This window comes from Mus caroli, unplaced genomic scaffold, assembly GCF_978045245.1.
Source record: "Mus caroli unplaced genomic scaffold, Mus_caroli_1 scaffold_16, whole genome shotgun sequence".
Lineage (NCBI taxonomy): Eukaryota > Metazoa > Chordata > Mammalia > Rodentia > Muridae > Mus > Mus caroli.
This window is the reverse complement of record NW_028227271.1, coordinates 100,271,735-100,294,679: the sequence shown is the minus strand read 5'-3', so window position 1 is coordinate 100,294,679 and position 22,945 is coordinate 100,271,735.

Sequence of the window (22,945 nt, the reverse complement as noted above, 5' to 3'; positions counted from 1 at the left end):
GAAATGTGGGTGACCCAACAGCAATTGCATAATTGAGAATCCCACTCCAGCATTCTTGGAGCTTGCTCAAACAAAATGTTTGCACTCCTTCACATCTCATGCTTTATTGTTTTCTCCTTGGCTTCACCATCATTAGTGATTCTACTCTAGTTGTTTTGGAAATCTCTCTAAGACAAAGCTCTGGGAGACTACTACCTATGAGCAGAATTTCCTTCTGCTTCTGTAACTCCTCTTGGTTAGAGATCACATTGTCAGCAGAGACTTTAGAGGACAGTTATGAGTGCAGGGTAGTGGTGATATTCAACCACGACTAACGATATATATAAGAAGGCATAAGGGAATCTGATCATTGGTCAGCTAATAGAGATGAAATGAAATCAAATTAAAAGAGTTTGAACCAGAGGCATCCTGCATGGAATAATAAAACTCATCTAATAAACCATAGGTTATTAAATGAAAATCCCATAGGTTATTAAATGAAAATCCCAGGGTCTGAAGTAGGCAGAGAAGAGGGATTAGCAGTTGTGGGGGAGCGATAGGAGGGTAATAGGGAATGAAGATGGTTGAAATGCATTATGTACATCTATGAGAAGGACATAATGAAGCCCATTATTATATATAATTAATGTGTGCCAGTAGAAAAACATTTTAAGGGAGGTTTTCCATCTTAGATCTTGCATTCAGAAACCACTCTGCCCTAGACAATCTCCTCAGGGCTTGTTGGTGAGATTTATGAAGAAACTCCATTTTAAAGGAAGGGTGGAAACTATGGGAGAACAAATGAACTATGTTTGTAGTTATCACAATAGAGAGGGGTTGGAGAAAGTGAAGAGGCTGGAATGGCTACAGCAGAGTATTCAAGATAAAAAGCAAATTTCAAAGAGATTAGGGCTATTTTGGAGAATGGCTATCCTGCTCACTCTAGGAAGGTTAGATAGTTGGGGAAGTTTTCTGTAGAAAATGAAACGATTAAATTTAACATTACAAAACAACGTCATGCCTTCTTGCTCACATTGGGATTGTTAACTAAGGTAGGCACATACATGAAATAGTTCAAGAGTGATTTAAGCTGGTGTAACAAATCTGAAGATTATGTGGTTCACCTGTGCTGGCTATGGAACTGTATTTAATGAGATGCTTGATTTAGTCAGTGAGCTTCATGATTTTCATACAATGAAACAGCCAGACTAGTGATAAGTCCTAGGATTGGGAACTTTGTTTTCATAATTATAAATGGTTTTACTCCATTGAGGCTGTTATGCTGTCATGGATTACAATTTAGCTTCAGAAGCTAACTAACCTTTTCAACAGTTCTTTATCTTTGGAGAAATGACATCTCCAGAAAAGCAAGTCCTGTGTTGTCAGCTGCTCTGCTTTTGGGCAAAGGAACTGCCTGCTGAGTTTCACTCTTTTTCTGCAGGAAAAAATCAATCTGTAGCCTGCAGATTCAGAAGGGCCAGGGCGCACTTGTCACTAAGGATCCCTATGGATAAAGGCCTTAGGCACTTGAGGAATGCATCCATTACAATGGAAATAAGAATGAGAAAAAAAAAGTGAGAATGAAAGCCAATAACTGTTGGAATGTTGAAGGGATGGGATGATGGTAAGAGGCTATGACAGGGGCAGAAAACACACATGGCCATGGCTGATTTTAAATTATGGCTAGATGTATATGCAGTTATTGTTGCTGGCTCCATCTTTTTAAAAAAAAAAAAAAAAAACTGATTCCAAAAGTTGGGTTCATCTCCTTAAACTTACTTCCACTTCCTCCTGACTGGATCAGAATTTTGGCTCACCCGGCATACTGTGACTCGCTCCAAAGGACTCTCAGCTTCATGGCTTGTTGTCCTAACAGGGCCCCAATTTAGTTCCCTTTCTTCTGCAAGTGAACTTTCTAAAATAGTCAACCACTCATTATACATTTTTTACAACTCCTTTGTGAAGGAAGCTCTATTGCTTACTGGGTAAATAACAGAGTCTCTATCTTTTGAAAACTCAGAACCTATAATGAGCAGCTACAATGGATATATGGAGAAGTAGGGAAGGATGATGTCATTGCCCTGAGGGGGAGAGGTGTCACCCTAGTCACTAAGCTTCTATGGATTCTATAGCGCTATTCTAAGAGCCTCTTGCTGATCCTTTAAATACTGGAATGCTTCTCAGCATAAAATATCTTTAGTGATGCTTGGGTGAAATACTCTATATGTGCTTATGGAACCAAAAAATAAAGAGACCTACTTAGGTGAATCAGGCATAGGTAGTTATTGGTAATTACATGATTAGTTTTACATACTATACTTAAAAAGTGGAAATTCCATAAAACTAAGCCTTAGAGAATCAAACTGTCAGGTTAACTGATCTTTGCTAATAAGATCAATGCCACATCTCTAATTGCTTTGTGGCTCAGATAATGGCAAGGCTTAAGGGACAGTGTTTGCATCTGAGGAAAGCATTGGGGTTAGAATGCATAAATTAAAATGTTAACTGTGTCACTTGCTATCGTCATGACTTCAGGAAAGGTAAGTTACTTCCTATTTTATATATGCAATTTCTTCATCTATAAAATGGGGTTGCTTTATTACCAATGCTCTCAATAATAGAATAATATTTTCAAAGGAACCAAACTGGTTTAGGGTAACACCTGTCACAAATTAAGGAAGTGAGTCCTTTTTTTTAATAATTTATTTTCTTTATTCATAAAACTAACGCCAAAGAGAGTCATAAACCAAATAAAACTGAGAACAAAAAGTAAAATCAGGTAACATAGAGTTTAGGAGCAAATATTTGCAAACCGTGAAAATAGGGAATGAAAGCCATAGGATGTACACAGGCTAATTTCTCAAAAGTAGTCCCTGAGAAAGTCATGACAGTTAATATTATTAAATTGACAGACTTTATGAATATCTAAGGAAAAGATTCAGGTCATGACTGTGAGGCATTATAGAAATTAAGAAAACTGAGCTGAGAATAGCTTGAAATTGCAGAACTGAAAAAGGAGAAAGAAAAGAGAGGAGCTATGCATTGACCTTTGCTTCTTGACTGAAAACAGTGAAAGCAGCTGCCTCAACTCTCTGACACCATGACCTTACACAACAGTCTGTGCTGATGAAAGATTTGCCTAAATAAACCTTTCTTCCTTCCTTAACTTAGAGTCTTTTTTTAATTAGATATTTATTTCATTTACACTTCCAATGCTATCCCAAAAGTCCCCCACACGCTACCCTGCCCACTCTCCCACCCACCAACTCCCATTTCTTGGCCCTGGCATTCCCCTGTACTGGGGCATATAAAGTTTTCAGGACCAATGGGCCTCTCTTTCCGCTGATGGCCGACTAGGCCATCTTCTAATACATATGCACCTAGAGACATGAGCTCTGGGGGTTACTGGTTAGTTCATATTGTTGTTCCACCTATAGGGTTGCAGATCCCTTTAGCTCCTTGGTTACTTTCTCTAACTCCTCCATTGGGGGCCCTGTGATCCATCCAATAGCTGACTGTGAGCATCCACTTCTGTGTTTGCTAGGCCCTGGCATAGTCTCACAAGAGACAGCTCTATCTGGGTCCTTTCAGCAAAATCTGGCTAGTGTATGCAATGGTGTCAGCGTTTGGAAGCTGATTATGGGATGGATTCCCGGATATGGCAGTTTCTAAATGGTCCATCCTTTCGTCTCAGCTCCAAACTTTGTCTCTGTAATTCCTTCCGTGGGTGATTTGTTCCCAAGTGAATTCTTTGTCAACTCAAACACCATAGCTTTCATCTTAAAGTGAATATGAGATAGTTTATTCTGGAACCATTTTGAGAGACCATTTTCCTGGAACACAGATTTAGGTTACCCTAAATTTCAGGTTCCATTGCAGAAGCAGTTTCATAGATTTATAAGACAAAGGTAGTCTTAAATCATCAAAAGCTTATTATTTATTTATTTAATTTTCCTTTTATTGAAAGTATACTTTTTCTGAAATAATACATTCTGATTATGGTTTTCTCTTCCCTCTACTCCTCCCACTTCCTTTCCACATCTTATTCCATCCAGATTCAACTCTTCTCTGCCTCTTGTTAGAGAACAAGCTGGCTTTTAAGGGAATTATAATTAATATAATATATTAAAATATAGAACAAAACCCAACACATCAAAATAGGACAAAACAAATAAAAGGGAAAGACTCTGAGTAAAGGCACAAGAAACAGATATAGACACTGAGACTCACTTTTTTGTACACTCCAGAATCCCATAAAAATACTAAACTAAAAGCCATTATATGTACAAAGGTCCTATAGGGTTAAAAAGAGAGAAAATGCAAATAAAATAATATAAAAATTAAAAATGAGAAAATGTTTTTAAAAATCCCCACATGAGATTGAGCCAAGAAACCTTCAAAGATGTCTTTGAGTTCCTTTTCTGTTGGTCATTTATTGCTACCTACATGCAGCCTATACTTTAGCATAGTTTGCTTCCTCAGTGAGACTCTCTGGAAGAAATCTACATTTTCATTTGAAAGTTGTTATCCTTCTCAGACAGCTTCTGAGTTACAGATGGGGGCACATATCCACTGCTCCTTTCAGCTCTATGAACCCATATTGTGCAGATCACTGAAGTCCCTGCACCTGCTGCTTCTGCCTCTGTGAGTTCATGTTTATTGATCCCATTGATTTAAATGGCTTTGTTTTCTTGGTATTCTCCATCCCCTATGTCTTTTATAGTCTTTCTGATTCTTCTTCAGGAGGGTTTCCTAAGCCCAAAGGGGAGGGATTTGATGAAGACATTGCATTTAGGGCTGAATGTTCCAAGATGTCTCATTCTCTGAATAATGTATTTCTATGGGTTTTTGTATTTGTTAACATCTGCTGCAGGAGAAAGCTTCTTTGACGATGACTGAGCAAGGCACTGTTCTATGACTATGTTTTTCTAGTAGAACAGTATTTGGTTTTACTCACAGGTGCCTGGGCTATCTAATCTCAGGTTCTTGGTCACTCAAGCAATACCGGGTATGCGTTCCATCTCTTGGAGTGGGCCTTAAGTTAATTTGGTATTGGTTAGTTATTTCAATGGTTTAAACAATGGTTTGTGCCACCATTACACTACCCTACCTTGCAGGCAGGGCACCATTATAGATCAAAGATTTTTGGCTGAGTTGATGTTTATATTTCCCCTTTGGTAGCATGCTGAGTACCTTCCTGTACCAAAGACTAGCATGCAAGGTGAAGGTTGTATGTTGACAACAACTCCACTTCTCTTTGTTCAGTGAGTTATGTAAGTGTTGTTTTCAGCAAAAAGGCCTTTGGATCAATTTATGAAGACCAGCCTATAATCTTGGCAACAGCCTGGGTTATTCGAGAGATCCCATGGAACTTCTTTGGCGAACAACTCAATTAGATGTAGCCCATTCCCAGTACTTGAACCTTCATTTGGTAGCAAAAGATGACCAATTGGGACTCTGCTTTTCTCATCATTGGCAGTTTCATTTACATAGCCTTTATATATGTACATAACTTAGGAAGCTTCTACTGTATTAGGCTTCCATACTAGCCTTCAAATGGGCCTTAACTATTTTAGTTGTCTCTTTATTCCCTCCCTATCTGCTCTTCTCTCCTCTTCACTTGATTCTCCCATTCCGACAGCACCCTCCATCCTTCCATAACTTTCTTTTCCTGAAGAGATTCATCTGTCCCCTCATAGTCCCTTATTCCACACCTATTCATTGTCCTTGTACAGATTTAGATTGATTGTCATTGACTTAATATCTAATATACACATAAAAGTGAATACATACAATATTTGTCTTTCTGAGTCTTGATTACCTCACTAAGCTGATTTTTTCCCCTAGTTCCATCATTTACCTGTAAATTTCATGATGTCATTTTTTAACAGCTGAGTAACACTCCATTTTGTAAATGTTCTACATTTTGTTTATCCATTCACTGTTGATAGACATCTAGGTTGTCTACTATTTCTAGCTATTATGACTAGAGCAGCAGTGGACATGGTTGAGCAAGTGTCTTCTCAGTGGTAAGATTAAGCATCATTTGGATGTGTGCCTAAGACTGGTATAGCTGGATCTTGAGGTAGAGCAATGTGTTGCTTATGGAATTGCAACCTTATACAGACACTATAGAAATAAGTGTCCTCAGGAAGACATTTGTCAATCTACCTCAAGACAAATATAAAATACATTGGTGGGTACATCAAAGAAGCAGTTATAGCAAGATTCGGGAAGCTTTTTTCATAGACCCAAGATGGTATGTAATGACATATTTATCTTTTGGGTTAGTGGAAGCTCATGGTCTCCTTAGTTGATAAGTTCCACAAGATGTTAGTTCAGACACAGACATGGTCAGGTTTGGCTATTTCAGAGGGCAGAAACTAATCCCACATTATAATTAGCCTCTGAATTGGCAACATTCTAATCTCTTCATACTACTGAAATTCTAGTGAGCCAATGGGTCTCTTCTGATAGCTTTTCAGGGGTTTTTACTCACCATTTATTGTTTAAAAGAATCATAAACAAGTTTAGATTACTTTTATTATCTTCAGTTCTGATTTTGTATTAGTCAGTTAGGAATGAGAAGAAAAATAATGATATACATCAGTATTTAAGATGCTCATGCCTTCTGGGGTCCATTCAGGATGAAGAACTGGTATGTGGAGTTGGAGAGATGGCTCAGTGGGGTATAAGCATAAAGACTTCATTTCAGGTCCTAGCTCAAGTAAAACACACACACACACACACACACACACACACACACACACACACACACACGCACGCGCGCATTTATACACAGTTCACCCCTAGTACTATTTGGTACAGAACAAGTTTACTGTGGCTGGTTGGTCACTAGTCTATCTCTGGGTTCAGTGACTTAAGTCATTATCTAATGAAATACACAGTGACATTTCAAAGTTTCCCTATGTGTTTTTGTTATTGTTTATTTGTTCATTTTTCAGTATTCTTTTACTTAGCTTGTGATATAGAAGAGAATGCTTGAGGCCTTCTTCTTAAAGTGAAAAGGTAAAGGTAGATATTTAGGAGTATAAGGTCAGGGAATATTGAAAAATAGAGGAAATTATGTCCAAATATAAACCTTTAGGCCAGGGATCATCAAACTGGTCCAAAAATTAGAACTTCAGGCTTTGAATAAACCATGTTCTGAATGTTGACGTGATCCCTTTCCTACTTCGTACACTGATTGCTAAGTTCCCATTAGTGATCCTAAGGGTTAAAGCTTTTGGATGGTGATTAGACCATGAACCATCTGATGACTATGAGAAACATCTGAAAGAGCTTGGCTGTCTACTTGTCTCATGGCAGCATATAGATCAATTGAAAAAAACATTTATTGGGAAGATCCTTGTTATATACTGAATCTACTGCTTTTCTGATCTCCTTGACCTTCATACCTGTGTAGAAAGAAAACCTTACTGTTTGTGAATCAACCCATTTATAGTATTTTGTAACAGTGTCCAGGTTACAAAAGCTTGGTCATAATTACAGGTTACAGCCAGGCTTGGTCATAATTCTTCAGTTCTACTGTTGTAGTATATTATTACTTATAGGCAATATGAAAACGTGACAGAGACTCTGAGACTGTGTACAAATAAGACAATAAACAAGAGAGTCCCATGACCTTAATTTGCAGACAAATGCTAGACACAGATGCCAGATCACAATTCTCACCTCAAAGAGGATAGAGATAGTCTATTTTACAACCAAATATGAGTTACCATGGCTGAGAAATACAGATTTAGGTTACTCCAAATTCTGTTTTCCAATGTGTCCACAGTTTCATGATGTGTTTATAATTACACAACCAAAAAAAAAAAGACAAACAAATCCATAAATGAAGGCATATTTAAATAGATTGTTGGGAGCATCAAGTAGATAGATTACTGAAAGGAAGGGGAACTCATTGCAAGTCTACTTGATGACTTTCTTTGTTTATTTATTTTGTGGTGGGTAATGGTCTAAGTTAGTGTAATGCAAAAGATATCATCTATTAGATTTCAAGGATTTTTAGAGCAGACACAGATGTAGGTGAGGGATGACTATTACAGGAGCCCAAGGGTCTAGAGAGAAGGCTCAGAGCACTGGCAGAGAGCTTGAGTTTGGTACCCAGAACTCATATTGCAGCTCACAATGGTCTATAACCCCAGCTTCAGGGGACACAACACAATTTTCTAGCCTCTGTGGGCACTAGGTATGTACATGATACTCATACAGACATGCAGGGAAAACACTTATACATTAAAATAAATGTATTAAGATGTAGCCTTGTGTAAATTGTAATTAGGCTCTGGACTTGCAACTTTTCTATTTCTAAAATCATTGACATTCTAACCAGCTAATTGTTCTTGCAGAAGTTTCCAGAAAATTTTGACCCACATGCCTTAGATACCAACTCTATACAAAGGATAAAATAAATATTCATTTAACAAATTAATGAAATGGGGCCAAATTTGAAGGGTCCATGCAGTTCCTTTTGATGGTCTTTATTTCCTTTTGAGTATTACCAGTGTGAGGTCAAGCATTGACTAGAGTTAGTGTCTGAGATTATTGGTGATGGTTTAAAGCAACCACTGATTAGTAACATATCCAAATTCCAGACACGATTCTTATACATCTTAAGGAATAGATTACTAGAAAGGAAGATGGAATTCCTTCAGAGGAGTAAGTCATTTTTAATCATATTAACATTTAAGAGCCACTGACTTTTCAGTATGAGGAAATTAAACTAAGCACTGGAAGCAAATATTGGTCTCATTTTACTGATGAAGATACTGGGTCTTGAAGAGCTAAAGATGATTAACCAAAGGCAGCTAGTAGTTGAAAGTACAAGATTCCATAGCCACATTGGTCTGCATTATGATTCACTTCATCACTATTTGTTTACCTGAACTCAAGACACAAGGGGCATAAAAGAAATAAATGATATAAATTTGATTATGTTAATAGCTGACACAGTGTGTCAAGAGCTAGAACACCACGGAAGTTCAATGTGAAAATGACAGTTCTGAGAATGGGCTGATTTGGACTCAAGACTTAAGGAATAATCTGCAGGTTAAGGACAAGTAGTTGGATCAGTCATTCTTAACCTGTGGGTCATGACACCTTGGGGGTGGGTGTCATATGACCCTTTGATAGAGGTCACATAACATATATCCTACATATCATATATTTACATTATGATTCCTAACAGTAGAAAAATTCAGTTATGAAGTAGCAACAAAATTAATTTTATGGTTGAGGGATCACCACAACATAAGGAACTGTATTAGGGGTTGCAATATAGAAAGGGTGAGAATCACTGAGTTAGATGCTATTGTAGGTCACAGCACTGGGAGAGCGTTTGCATAAGAAAGAGCTCTTTAATGTGCAACAGTGTTCTTCTCAGACACATACACAGAAGACATACCAATGATACTTTTCAGAGGTCCTTACTCAAATTTATTTCATGCAAATTCATTTTGACTTATGAATTCAAAATTTTAAGTTCCCTTGTATGATAAATAAGATCCTGGTTGATTTTATTTTTGCAGTTGTATTTTATTTTATTGTATCAGACATATGCAGCCCCATTTTGTACTAAGCTCCATTATTTCATAATATTGTGTGTACTGTACCGTAGACCATGTTCTAGGCCAAATGAAGGCCATTTAATTCTCTGTTTGACTCTGACTCAGTATTATCATCAATTTGTACAGGATAGATGAAGCTATACAAGCAAAGTCTTGATAATGGTTCCATTTTTAATTCAAGAGTTAAAGAATGAATGTGGGCTTCTGCTGGACGCAAGGCATTTTTGGGGTCTTCATCATCTTCTATTGAATCGCAACCTTGCTGGCAGACTGGAGCACTGTTCATGTTCAATATGTAGAAACATGAAGTCACCAAGAGAACTCGAGAGATGGGGCATACTAGGGAGCCTTAATAGGCAGTGGCCTAAATTAATTTTGCAATAAAATGAAATAAAAAGCACAAACTCCATTGATGTTTTTTACAGTTTAAAAAACTCTAACTACATGCAGGATCCACTTTATTTGATATGGTTTGAAGCAGCCCTTCTCTATGTAACTTGATTTTTTAGAAATATTAGACACATGCTGACTTATACTTTAATTGGGTTGCTTTATGTGTCCCTCTATCCTAAGTGCAATCAATACTTTAAAAGCTATATATGAATTTTCACCATCTAGTTTAGAAATCAAACACTGGGGTTCTAGCTAGTTAGCTGTCAAGTTGACCCAGGTAACTTCATTTTGGAAGAGAGGACCTCAATTAAGAAAATGCCTCCAGCAGATTGGTTTGTAGGCATGCCTCTGATACATTTTTTTTCAAACCAATGAAATGGTCTCCTATGTGGGAAGGTCCAGCTCACTGTGAATAGTTCTATACCTGTGCAGGTGGTTCTAGGTTCTATAAGAAAGGTTAAGCAAGCCATGATGAGCAAGCTAGTAAGCAGCACTCCTCCATGGCCTATGCACAGTTCCTGCCTTCAGGCTCCTTCTTTGAGTTATTTCCATGGCTTTTCTGGATGATGGATTACAAAATATAAGAGGAAATAAACTCTTCCACAAATTGATTTTGGTCATGGTATTTTATCACAGCAATAGAAACCCAACCAAGACACCTGGATTTTACTCATTGCTTCTTGTTCCCCATAAAATGGTTTGCGTTCGCTGAGTGTTCATTTAACACTAGCCAAGAAAAAACACAGATGGAAAGAAAAAAACCAAATTTATTTAAAATTTGCCTATTGTGATATGCTCCTAAATTATCTTGCAAATAGTATTTTGGGCACACTGTACACTGAAGTTCACTGTCCTTTTGCATAGAAAATTGAGAAGGGACAAGAAACTCAAATTACAAAGTTTATAAAAGATGACTTTGTGAATCAAAAAGATAATACCCTCTTTCCTGCTAATGTCTTCCTCCTAAGTCCTAGGATTCCATCTGCCAGATGATATTGCAGTACGAGTCACAGCTGATTCTATTTTCTCCCCAGATTCCACTCTACAGGGATTCTAATATCTAGGATGTAACAGGAGGAAAAGCTGAGAGTTCAAATCCCAAATGTATGTGTCCCACACACAGCTGACAAGTAAGGGTCACATATCCTTTTGCAAGAAGTCAGAAATCTAAAAGCACATGAAAGATACACATGAAAGTGATGTCAGAGTTAGAAGGGAGAGAAAAGCTAGTGTCTGAAAATTCTCAAGATTATTCTTCTTAGACTCTGAGACTGAAGAACACAGACCCTCCTGACTTATGAACATCCATCCAACTTAGCCTCTGTCTAGATACAAGAAGTTTGTCTATTATAATGGAGTTGTCGAAATGAGAGAAGTTTCAAGTTAGTCAGCTAGAAACAAAATGAGCCAGATCATAATAGGTGTTGGAAAAGAACAGACCCCAGTCAGATGGGGAAGGGAATGTAGAAAACTTTAACTATTGGAATCAGGTGACTTATCACTGCTGTTTGGAGTGGGGCTGTTTTCTAGAGCAACTGCTTCTGGGAACGGATGCCAGGACTTCTGGTCTCTGCTATGTGTGTCCCTTACATCTCTTAAAAGATTTCTCTTAAGTGAGATATTGCTATAATTGCTGAGGAAACACAGTAGCACAGATCGGGGCTAACCTGATTTCATGTGCTCTACTAGAAGCAATCACTGTAGAAGAAAGCACTAAGACTGCCCCAGTTGGTGATGCCTGTAATCAAATATGGCTGTGTCTGTTACCAAGTAGGCTGCATATGAATAAGGACTGCGTTAAACATGATATAAAAACCTGCCTTTGTTGCACCTGCAGTTTTGCCTGGAATCTATGTCATAGGGGAGTGTTATGAGGGAGTGGAAGGCTAGAAGATGGAACTGAATAATAGGCAGAGTGCTATAGAAGAGGAGTTAGCCTCTGGACAGGTGGCTGAGCCTAGAGCAAATGAAATGAGGTAAAGAGCAGTGTGAATTCTCTTCCAAGAGGCTGACATCTTACATGTACATCTTACATCTTTTGAATATTCATGACCATCATTTCTACATATTCAAATCCTCATCCTGATTATGGCATTAGGAGGTTGGACTTTCAAGGAGTAATTCAGCATTGATCTTAATCCTTTATATGGTGGGACCCAAGGAGAACATGTCTCTTCACACATGTGAAGTCACAATGAGATGCTATTGTCTATGAATGAAGCAGTAGGCTGTCCCCAGACAAGACCTCTCAAATTCATGAGCTCTGACTTCAAGGTTGCTTAAACTATGACAGGCACAATTATACTGATTACAAGCCAAATAACCTATGGCATTTTGTAATGCCAACTTAAGAAAAATGAACTAAAATAACCTACAGCCAGGGATAGAGCAGCTTATTGAGACAGAAATATAAAAATTAAGCATTTAGAGCTGGAGCTTGGATCTGGGCTGTTACGGCTGGTACTACAACGGTTTCCTACAAGTGGCTCTATGAATTTTAACTACATTTGTTTACTCATATACTCCAAAGGTAATAGTTACATCTCATCTAAGCTCTCAGTGAACTTTGAAAGGAACGACCTGCTCTGAAACAAGTACACATAAAGGTGAATGGTTTTTTTTCTTCCAAAAATAGCTAAAAAGGGGAGAAGGCTTTTTTGGGTTTTGTTTATTTGTTGTTTTATGCAGGTTGAAATTTCTCTTCCTCCTTGAAGAAGGAAATTAAATATTTTAATTGGATGTCCTAATTATTGAATTTAAAAATATTTTAAACTTATAAAGTAAAATGAATATATTTGTTTTAGTTAGGAGTTGACAAGTTGTAAAAAGTAGTCATAATAAACAAAAGAAAATAAATTGTCATTTTTTTAACAACTGATAAGACTATATACTTCAAGAGATGATTTGCCTATTACTGAATCAATTATCTTGTATGTTCTTGCCTCTCTATTGTCTAAAACATAAGAGTCTTCGATGGTTAGATAACTGATTTTAGGGATCACCTTGTAAACCTCAGAATTAATTAGACTGAACTCCAATTTGCAGCAAATATTTTAGAACTGAATCACCTTATCTATTCTTTATCCTGATTTTGAGTCTAAATTGGATGAATTGGTTGAGATTTAAAATTGAAATGATATTACTTTTATGGAACTATTTTTTTTTGGTCTTAATAGAAGTCAGAAGTACTATAGTTAGAAGCTACTTATAAGAACATAGTCTGGATCGGGGTGCCTTGCCAGAGGAGTCTCCGGACACCCGCAAGGACCCGCACAGGATTCCCACGGGATCCTAAGACCTTTGGTGAGTGGAACACAGCTTCTGCTCCAATCCAATTGAGTGGGACCTGAGACTGCATTAACTAGAAAAGCAGGCAACCTGGCCTCTGCTGGGGCACAAGTCCCTTCCGGTCCACTCAAGCACTTGGGTACCTTGCCAGTGGAGTCTCCAGACACCCGCCAGGACCCGCACAGGACTCCCCACGGGATCCTAAGACCTCTGGTGAGTGGAACACAGCTTCTGCTCCAATCCAATCCTGCAGAACCTGAGACTGCATTAACAAGGGAAGCAGGCAACCCGGCCTCTGCTGGGGCACAAGTCCCTTCCGGTCCACTCGAGTATCGGGATGCCTTGCCAGAGGAGTCTCCGGACACCTGCAAGGACCCGCACAGGATTACCCACGGGATCCTAAGACTTCTGGTGATTGGAACACAACTTCTGCCAGGAGGCAGGTTCGAACACCAGATATCTGGGCAACTTCCCTGCAAGAATAGAGCTTGCCTGCAGAGAATACTCTGACCACTGAAACTAAGGAGAGAGCCAGCCTCCCAGGTCTGCTGATAGAGGCTAACAGAGTCTCCTGAGGAACAAGCTCTAATCAGAGACAACTATAACAGATATTAACTATAACTATAACAGAGATTAACAGATGGCGAAAGGCAAACGTAAGAATCCTACTAACAGAAATCAAGACCACTCACCATCATCACAACGCAGCACTCCCACCCCACCTAGTCCTGGGCACCCCAACACATCTGAAAATCTAGACAGAGATTTAAAAGCATATCTCATGATGATGGTAGAGGACATCAAGAAGGACTTTCATAACTCACTTAAAGAAATACAGGAGAGCACTGCAAAAGAGTTACAGGTCCTTAAAGAAAAACAGGAAAACACAACCAAACTGGTAGAAGTCCTTAAAGAAAAACAGGGAAACACATCCAAACAGGTGATGGAAATGAACAAAACCATACTAGACCTAAAAAGGGAAGTAGACACAATAAAGAAAACCCAAAGTGAGGCAACGCTGGAGATAGAAACCCTAGGAAAGAAATCTGGAACCATAGATGCAAGCATCAGCAACAGAATACAAGGGATGGAAGAGAGTATCTCAGGTGCGGAAGATTCCATAGAGAACATCGGCACAACAATCAAAGAAAATACAAAATGCAAAAGGATCCTAACTCAAAACATCCAGGAAATACAGGACACAATGAGAAGACCAAACCTAAGGATAATAGGAGTTGATGAGAATGAAGATTTTCAACTTAAAGGGCCAGCAAATATCTACAACAAAATAATAGAAGAAAACTTCCCAATCCTAAAGAAAGAGATGCCCATGATCATACAAGAAGCCTACAGAACTCCAAATAGACAGGACCAGAAAAGAAATTCCTCCCGACACATAATAATCAGAACAACAAATGCACTAAATAAAGATAGAATATTAAAAGCAGTAAGGGAGAAAGGTCAAGTAACATATAAAGGCAGGCCTAAGAGACTTACACCAGACTTTTCACCAGAGACTATGAAAGCCAGAAGAGCCTGGACAGATGTTATACAGACACTAAGAGAACACAAATGCCAGCCCAGGTTACTATACCCGGACAAACTCTCAATTACCATAGATGGAGAAACCAAAGTATTCCACGACAAAACCAAATTCACACATTATCTTTCCACGAATCCAGCCCTTCAACGGATAATAACAGAAAAAAAACAATACAAGGACAGAAATCACGCCCTAGAAAAAGCAAGAAAGTAATCCCTCAACGAACCTAAAAGAAGAATGCCACAAGAACAGAATGCCAACTCTAACAACAAAAATAAAAGGAAGCAACAATTACTTTTCCTTAATATCTCTTAATATCAATGGACTCAATTTCCCAATAAAAAGACATAGACTAACAGACTGGCTACACAAACAGGACCCAACATTCTGCTGCTTACAGGAAACCCATCTCAGGGAAAAAGACAGACACTACTTCAGAGTGAAAGGCTGGAAAACAATTTTCCAAGCAAATGGTCTGAAGAAACAAGCTGGAGTAGCCATTCTGATATCCAATAAAATCGACTTCCAACCCAAAGTTATCAAAAAAGACAAGGAGGGACACTTCATACTCATCAAAGGTAAAATCCTCCAAGAGGAACTCTCAATTCTGAATATCTATGCCCCAAATGCAAGGGCAGCCACATTCATTAAAGACACATTAGTAAAGCTCAAAGCACACATTTCACCTCACACAATAATAATGGGAGACTTCAACACACCACTTTCATCAATGGAAAGATCCTCGAAACAGAAACTAAACAGGGACACAGTGAAACTAACAGAAGTTATGAAACAAATGGACTTAACAGATATCTACACAACATAAAACAAAAGGATATACCTTTTTCTCAGCACGTCACGGGACCTTCTCCAAAATTGACCATATAATTGGTCACAAAACAGGCCTCAACACATACAAAAATATTGAAATTGTCCCATGCATCCTATCAGACCACCATGGACTAAGGCTGATCTTCAATAACAACATAAATAATAGAAAACCAACATTCACGTGGAAACTGAATAACACTCTTCTCAATGATACCTTGGTCAAGGATGGAATAAAGAAAGAAATTAAAGCCTTTTTAGAGTTTAATGAAAATGAAGCCACAACTTACCCTAACCTATGGGACACAATGAAAGCATTTCTAAGAGGGAAACTCATAGCTCTGAGTGCCTCCAAAAAGAAACTAGAGAGAGCACACACTAGCAGCTTGACAACACATCTAAAAGCTCTAGAAAAAAAGGAAGAAAATTCACTCAAGAGGAGTAGATGGCAGGAAATAATCAAACTCAGGGGTGAAATCAACCAAGTGGAAACAAGAAGAACTATTCAAAGAATCAACCAATCAAGGAGCTGGTTCTTTGAGAAAATCAACAAGATAGATAAACCCTTAGCTAGACTCACTAGAGGCCATAGGGACACTATCCTAACTAACAAAATCAGAAATGAAAAGTGAGACATAACAGATCCTGAAGAAATCCAAAACACCATCAGATCCTTCTACAAAAGGCTATACTCAACAAAACTTGAAAACCTGGATGAAATGGACAAATTTCTGGACAGATACCAGGTACCAAAATTAAATCAGGATCAAGTTAACGAGCTAAACAGTCTCATATCCCCTAAAGAAATAGAAGCAGTCATTAATAGTCTCTCGGCCAAAAAATGCCCAGGACCAGTTTAGTCCAGGGTTTAGTGCAGAGTTCTACCAGACCTTCAAAGAAGATCTAATTCCAGTTCTGCACAAACTATTCCACAAAATAGAAGTAGAAGGAACTCTACCCAACTCATTCTATGAAGCCCCAATTACTCTGATACCTAAACCACAGAAAGATCCAACAAAGATAGAGAACTTCAGACCAATTTCCCTTATGAATATTGATGCAAAAATCCTCAATAAAATTCTCACTAACCGAATCCAAGAACACATTAAAGCAATCATCCATCCTGACCAAGTAGGTTTTATTCCAGGGATGCAGGGATGGTTTAATATATGGAAATCCATCAACGTAATCCATTATATAAACAAACTCAAAGACAAAAACCACATGATCATCTCGTTAGATGCAGAAAAAGCATTCGACAAGATCCAGCACCCATTCATGATAAAAGTCTTGGAAAGGTCAGGAATTCAAGACCCATACCTAAACATGATAAAAGCAATCTACAGCAAACCAGTAGCCAACATCAAAATAAATGGTGAGAAGCTTGAAGCAATCCCTCTAAAATCAGGGACTAGACAAGGCTGTCTACTCTCCCCATACCTATTCATCATTGTACTTGAAGTTCTAGCCAGAGCAATTCGACAACAAAAGGAAATCAAGGGGATACAAATTGGAAAAGATGAAGTCAAAATATCACTTTTTGCAGATGATATGATAGTATATATAAGTGACCCTAAAAATTCCACCAGAGAATCCCTAAAACTGATAAACAGTTTCGGTGAAGTAGCTGGATATAAAATTAATTCAAACAATTCAGTGGCCTTTCTCTACACAAAGAATAGACAGGCTGAGAAAGGAATTAGGGAAACAACACCCTTCTCAATAGTCACAAATAATATAAAATATCTTGGCGTGACTCTAACTAAGGAAGTGAAAGATCTCTATGATAAGAACTTCAAGCCTCTGAAGAAAGAAATTAAAGAATATCTCAGAAGATGGAAAGATCTCCCATGCTCATGGATTGGCAGGATCAACATTGTAAAAATGGCTATCTTGCCAAAAGCAATCTACAGATTCAATGCAATCCCCATTAAAATTCCAAATCAATTCTTCAACGAATTAGAAAGAGCAATCTGCAAATTCATCTGGAATAACAAAAAACCTAGGATAGCAAAAACTCCTCTCAAGGATAAAAGAACCTCTGGTTGAATCACCATCCCGGACCTAAATCTTTACTACAGAGCAATTGTGATAAAAACTGCATGGTACTGGTATAGTGACAGACAAGTAGACCAATGGAATAGAATTGAAGACCCAGAAATGAACCCACACACCTATGGTCACTTGATCTTGGACAAGGGAGCTAAAACCATCCAGCGGAAGAAAGACAGCATTTTCAACAAATGGTGCTGGCACAACTGGTTGTTATCATGTAGAAGAATGCGAATCGATCCATTCCTATTTCCTTGTACTAAGGTCAAATCTAAGTGGATCAAGGAACTTCACATAAAACCAGAGATACTGAAACTTATAGAGGAGAAAGTGGGGAAAAGCCTTGAAGATATGGGCACAGGGAAAAGATTCCTGAATAGAACAGCAATGTCCTGTGCTGTAAGATCGAGAATTGACAAATGGGACCTCATGAAATTGCAAAGCTTCTGCAAGGCAAAAGACACCGTCAATAAGACAAAAAGACCACCAACAGATTGGGAAAGGATCTTTACCTATTGTAAATTAGATAGGGGACTTATATCCAATATATATAAAGAACTCAAGAAGGTGGACTCCAGAAAATCAAATAACCCCATTAAAAAATGGGGCTCAGAGCTGAACAAAGAATTCTCACCTGAGGAATACCAAATGGCAGGGAAGCACCTGAAAAAATGTTCAACATCCTTAATCATCAGGGAAATGCAACTCAAAACAACCCTGAGATTCCACCTCACACCAATCAGAATGGCTAAGATCAAAAATTCAGGTGACAGCAGATGCTGGCAAGGATGTGGAGAAAGAGGAACACTCCTACATTGTTGGTGGGATTGCAAGCTTGTACAACCACTCTGGAAATCAGTCTGGCGGTTCCTTAGAAAATTGGACATAGTACTACTGGAGGATCCAGCAATACCTCTCCTGGGCATATATCCAGAAGATGTCCCAACCAGTAAGAATGACACATGCTCCACTATGTTCATAGCAGCCTTATTTATAATAGCCAGAAGCTGGAAAGAACCCAGATGCCCCTCAACAGAGGAATGGATACAGAAAATGTGGTACATTTACACAATGGAGTACTAATCAGCTATTAAAAAAATGAATTTATGAAATTCATAGCCAAATGGATGGACCTCGAGGGCATCATCCTGAGTGAGGTAACATAATCACAAAGAACTCACATGATATGTACTCACTGATAAGTGGATATTAGCCCAAAACTTAGGATACCCAAGATATATGATACAGTTTGCTAAACACATGAAACTCAAGAAGAATGAAGACTGAATTGTGGACACTATGCCCCTCCTTAGAATTGGGAACAGAACACCCATGGAAGGAGTTACAGAGACAAAGTTTGGATCTGTGAGAAAAGGATGGACCATCTAGAGACTGCCACATCCAGAGATCCATCCCGTGATCAGCCTCCATATGCTGACACCATTGCATTCACTAGCAAGATTTTGCTGAAAGGACCCAGATATAGCTGTCTCTTGTGAGACTGTGCCGGGGCCTGGCAAACACCGAAGTGGATGCTCACAGTCAGCTAGTGAATGGATCACAGGGCCCCCAATGGAGGAGCTGGAGAAAGTACCGAAGGAGCTGAAGGATCCGCAACCCTATGGGTGGAACTACATTATGAACTAACCAGTACCCCGGAGCTTTTGACTCTAGCTGCATATGTAACAAAAGATGGCCTAGTTGACCATCACTGGAAAGAGAGGCCCATTGGACATGCAAACTTTATATGCCCTAGTACAGGGGAATGCCAGGGCCAAAAAAATGGGAAAGGGTGGGTAGGGAATTAGGGGGGAGGGTATGGGGGACTTTTGGGATAGCATTGGAAGTGTAATTGAGGAAAAGATGTAATAAAAAAATAGTTTTATATGTTAAAAAAAAAAGAACATAGTCTGATGTTGGTTGAGTATTCTCATATTTTTGACCATTTACATTTCCAGAGAAGGTTTTGTTCCCTTGAGCACTCTCATCCAGATTAGACCATGTGTCTGGGCTTAATGTTCAGAAAACATTGACATTACATAGATAGCAAGGGCCATATAGATTTTTACCAATTTTCCAATTTTCAATTAGAAAGCAAATTTGCTGAGATGAGTAAACTGTCACACAGTGAAAAGTTACTTAAAGAACATGAGACACATGCTTAAAATGGACACAGCAGTTAGTTTCTGAGCCACATCTAGAATTCAGCTTATTAGAATGCAGATTGGGCTCAAGAAAAATCATTGCAAAAGGCAATTCTCAGTGGGCGGGCAAACCTCACAAATCAGTAATGCTGAAGGGGACAACGGGCTGAAAGGTAATTTAAGACACCCATGAGTGTGCAAGATATGCAGAAGTTTTAAGACAGACTTAGAAATGGCAGTTAAAAGACAACAAGAAAGCCATTTGTTTGAGCTGTATCTGAGAGGGCAGCTCTCTCAGGGCTGACAAAAGACAGCAGCTGGTGAGATCTACCAGCTGTGCTGCAGTGCTGTCTCAGGAGATAAGTAGACAGAGAAACCAGACCACCTCTGCAAGGTACAAATGGCTTTCATCTTCCTGTGTGTTCACTTTTTAAGGAGCACAGGAATAGTGTCACCCATCATCAGACTTCTTGTCCAACCAGAATCTCAGAAAGTTATCTTACTTCGAGATAGCATCTTGACAGAAGTCAGCAAAGACTTTTAAGCCAAAAATATCCTAAATTTACAGTGGGCTCCAAATAGAATGCCTATTTATTCATCCTTATGAACAAGGCAACAACTCATAGATATGGAAAGAATGCATACATAAAATCAGAAGCAGTGATTGAAGTTAGATGTCAGAACCCAGTCCTCGGAGCTATGAGAAGCTAGAAGAGGCAAGGACAGACTCTTCCCTAGAGCTTTCAAAGCAAGTGTGGTAGTTTGGATACCTTGGGTTCAGACTACTAGCCTCCAGACTAGAAGATGACGAATTCATATACTGTTAAGCCATTAAGGTTTTCAGTAGCTTGCTGTCATTGCTGATCTAGAAAACTTAAACCAATGGTCAGCACCTTTGTGACATTGCCTGTGACAGTGGTAAGTTCCTCCTAGCCACAGCATCTGACTAAATGTATGTAGAAAGGCTTCCTCAGATTCACTAACAACAGCTCATTTGTCAGTAGTGCAAGATCCAGAGCAGATAGTCAATGCATGAGAGAGATGAAGTTAGTCAAGTGGAGAACTCATTATGTATTGCCTCAGTTTTAGAAATTTCACATATGTGGAGAAATAGCATATGGAAACATTCAAATGTAAATTGTCAACTTGTCAGAGGATAACTGGCTCCCAAAGGGATTTGATATGTACTTTAAAAATAAATGCAAATTATAGCGGATTGCCCAAGTACTAAATATTGGGGAAAATGTAATCATAGGTGTGCTGCTTTTGCCACCCAAAGTGATTCAGCATAAAGTTCATAGCATCAGAGGCTCCCAAGAGATGTTATTGAAAGCAAGGTGCAAAGATGCCAGTTGGGTTTTTGTAATTAAGTCTGTCTAACTGGATGAAGTACACTGCACATGATGATATTTAATGGTGCAAGTTCGCAAGCTGGTTCTGTTCACATATTAGTAAGGATGAATTGAGCCTTCAGATTTATATTTTATGTATGAAATACTTTTGGAGCAATGCCATATCTAATCAAGTCAAGGTCAACACAAACTCTGATCTTCACTTTTCTTTCTTCATACAATAAAATTCAAATATATCATGGCAACTCTGAAAATCTCCCAGCTCTACTTCTTGCCTTTCAAGATTGGGAGTCCATCATTCACTTGCTTCAGTGAACTTTGCTATCTATGCAATCTAGTCATTACTTCCTAAGTTCTAAGACCAACTCTTCTGTCACTGCTATCTAGCTTCCTGGCACACTTTCAATATTTCAAGTTCCCCAGTTGTGATTTGAGTAAATAGTAGCTGGTATATGCTGAGGATGGGTAAACAAATCTAAGGTGGAAAACATTCTGGAAAAGTATCACAAAGAGAAAATGGAGATATCCTTACATTTCCCTATGGCCTGAAATGTGATGTTATTTATATTTCTTTTTTTTTTAATTTAAGGTTTTTTTAAAATTTTAATTAGGTATTTTCTTCATTTACATTTCCAATGCTATCCCAAAAGTCCCCCATACACTCCCCCACCCACTCCCCTACCCACCCACTCCCACTTCTTGGCTCTGGCATTCCCCTGTACTGAGGCATGTAAAGTTTGCAAGACCAATGGGCCTCTCTTTCCACTGATGGCCAACTAGGCCATCTTCTAATACATATGCAGCTAGAGACAAGAGCTCCGGGTACTGGTTAGTTCATATTGTTGTTCCACATATAGGGTTGCAGATCCCTTTAGCTCCTTGGGTACTTTCTCTAGTTCCTCCATCGGGGGCCCTGTGATCCATCCAATAGCTGACTGTGAGCATCCACTTCTGTGTTTGCTAGGCCCTGGCATAGTCTCACAAGAGACAGCTCTATCTGGGTCCTTTCAGCAAAATATTGCTAGTGTATGTAATGGTGTCAGCGTTTGGAAGCTGATTATGGGATGGATCCCCGGATATGGCAGTCTCTAAATGGTCCATCCTTTTGTCTTAGCTCCAAACTTTGTCTCTGTAACTCCTTCCATGGGTGTTTTGTTCTCAATTCTAAGAAGGAATTGAAAGATCTGTGTGATAAGAAGTTCAAGTCTCTGAAGAAAAAAATTAAAGAAGATCTCAGAAGATAGAAAGATCTCCCATGCTCATGCATGGGCAGGATCAATATAGTAAAAATGGCTATCTTGCCAAAAGCAATCTATACATTCAATGCAATCCCCATCAAAATTCCAACTCAATTCTTCAATGAATTAGAAAGGGCAACCTGCAAATTCATCTGGAATAACAAAAAACCTAGGATAGCAAAAACTCTTCTCAAGGATAAAAGAACCTCTGGTGGAATCACCATGCCTGACCTAAAACTGTATTACAGAGCAATTGTGATAAAAACTGCATGGTACTGGTACAGTGTCAGACAAGTAGACCAATGGAATAGAATTGAAGACCCAGAAATGAACCCACACACCTATGGTCACTTGATCTTTGACAAGGGAGCTAAAACCATTCAGTGGGAAAAAGACAGCCATTTTCAACAAATGGTGCTGGCACAACTGGCGGTTATCATGTAGAAGAATGTGAATTGATCCATACCTATCTCCTTGTACTAAGGTCAAGTCTAAGTGGATCAAGGAACTCCACATAAAACCAGAGACAGTGAAA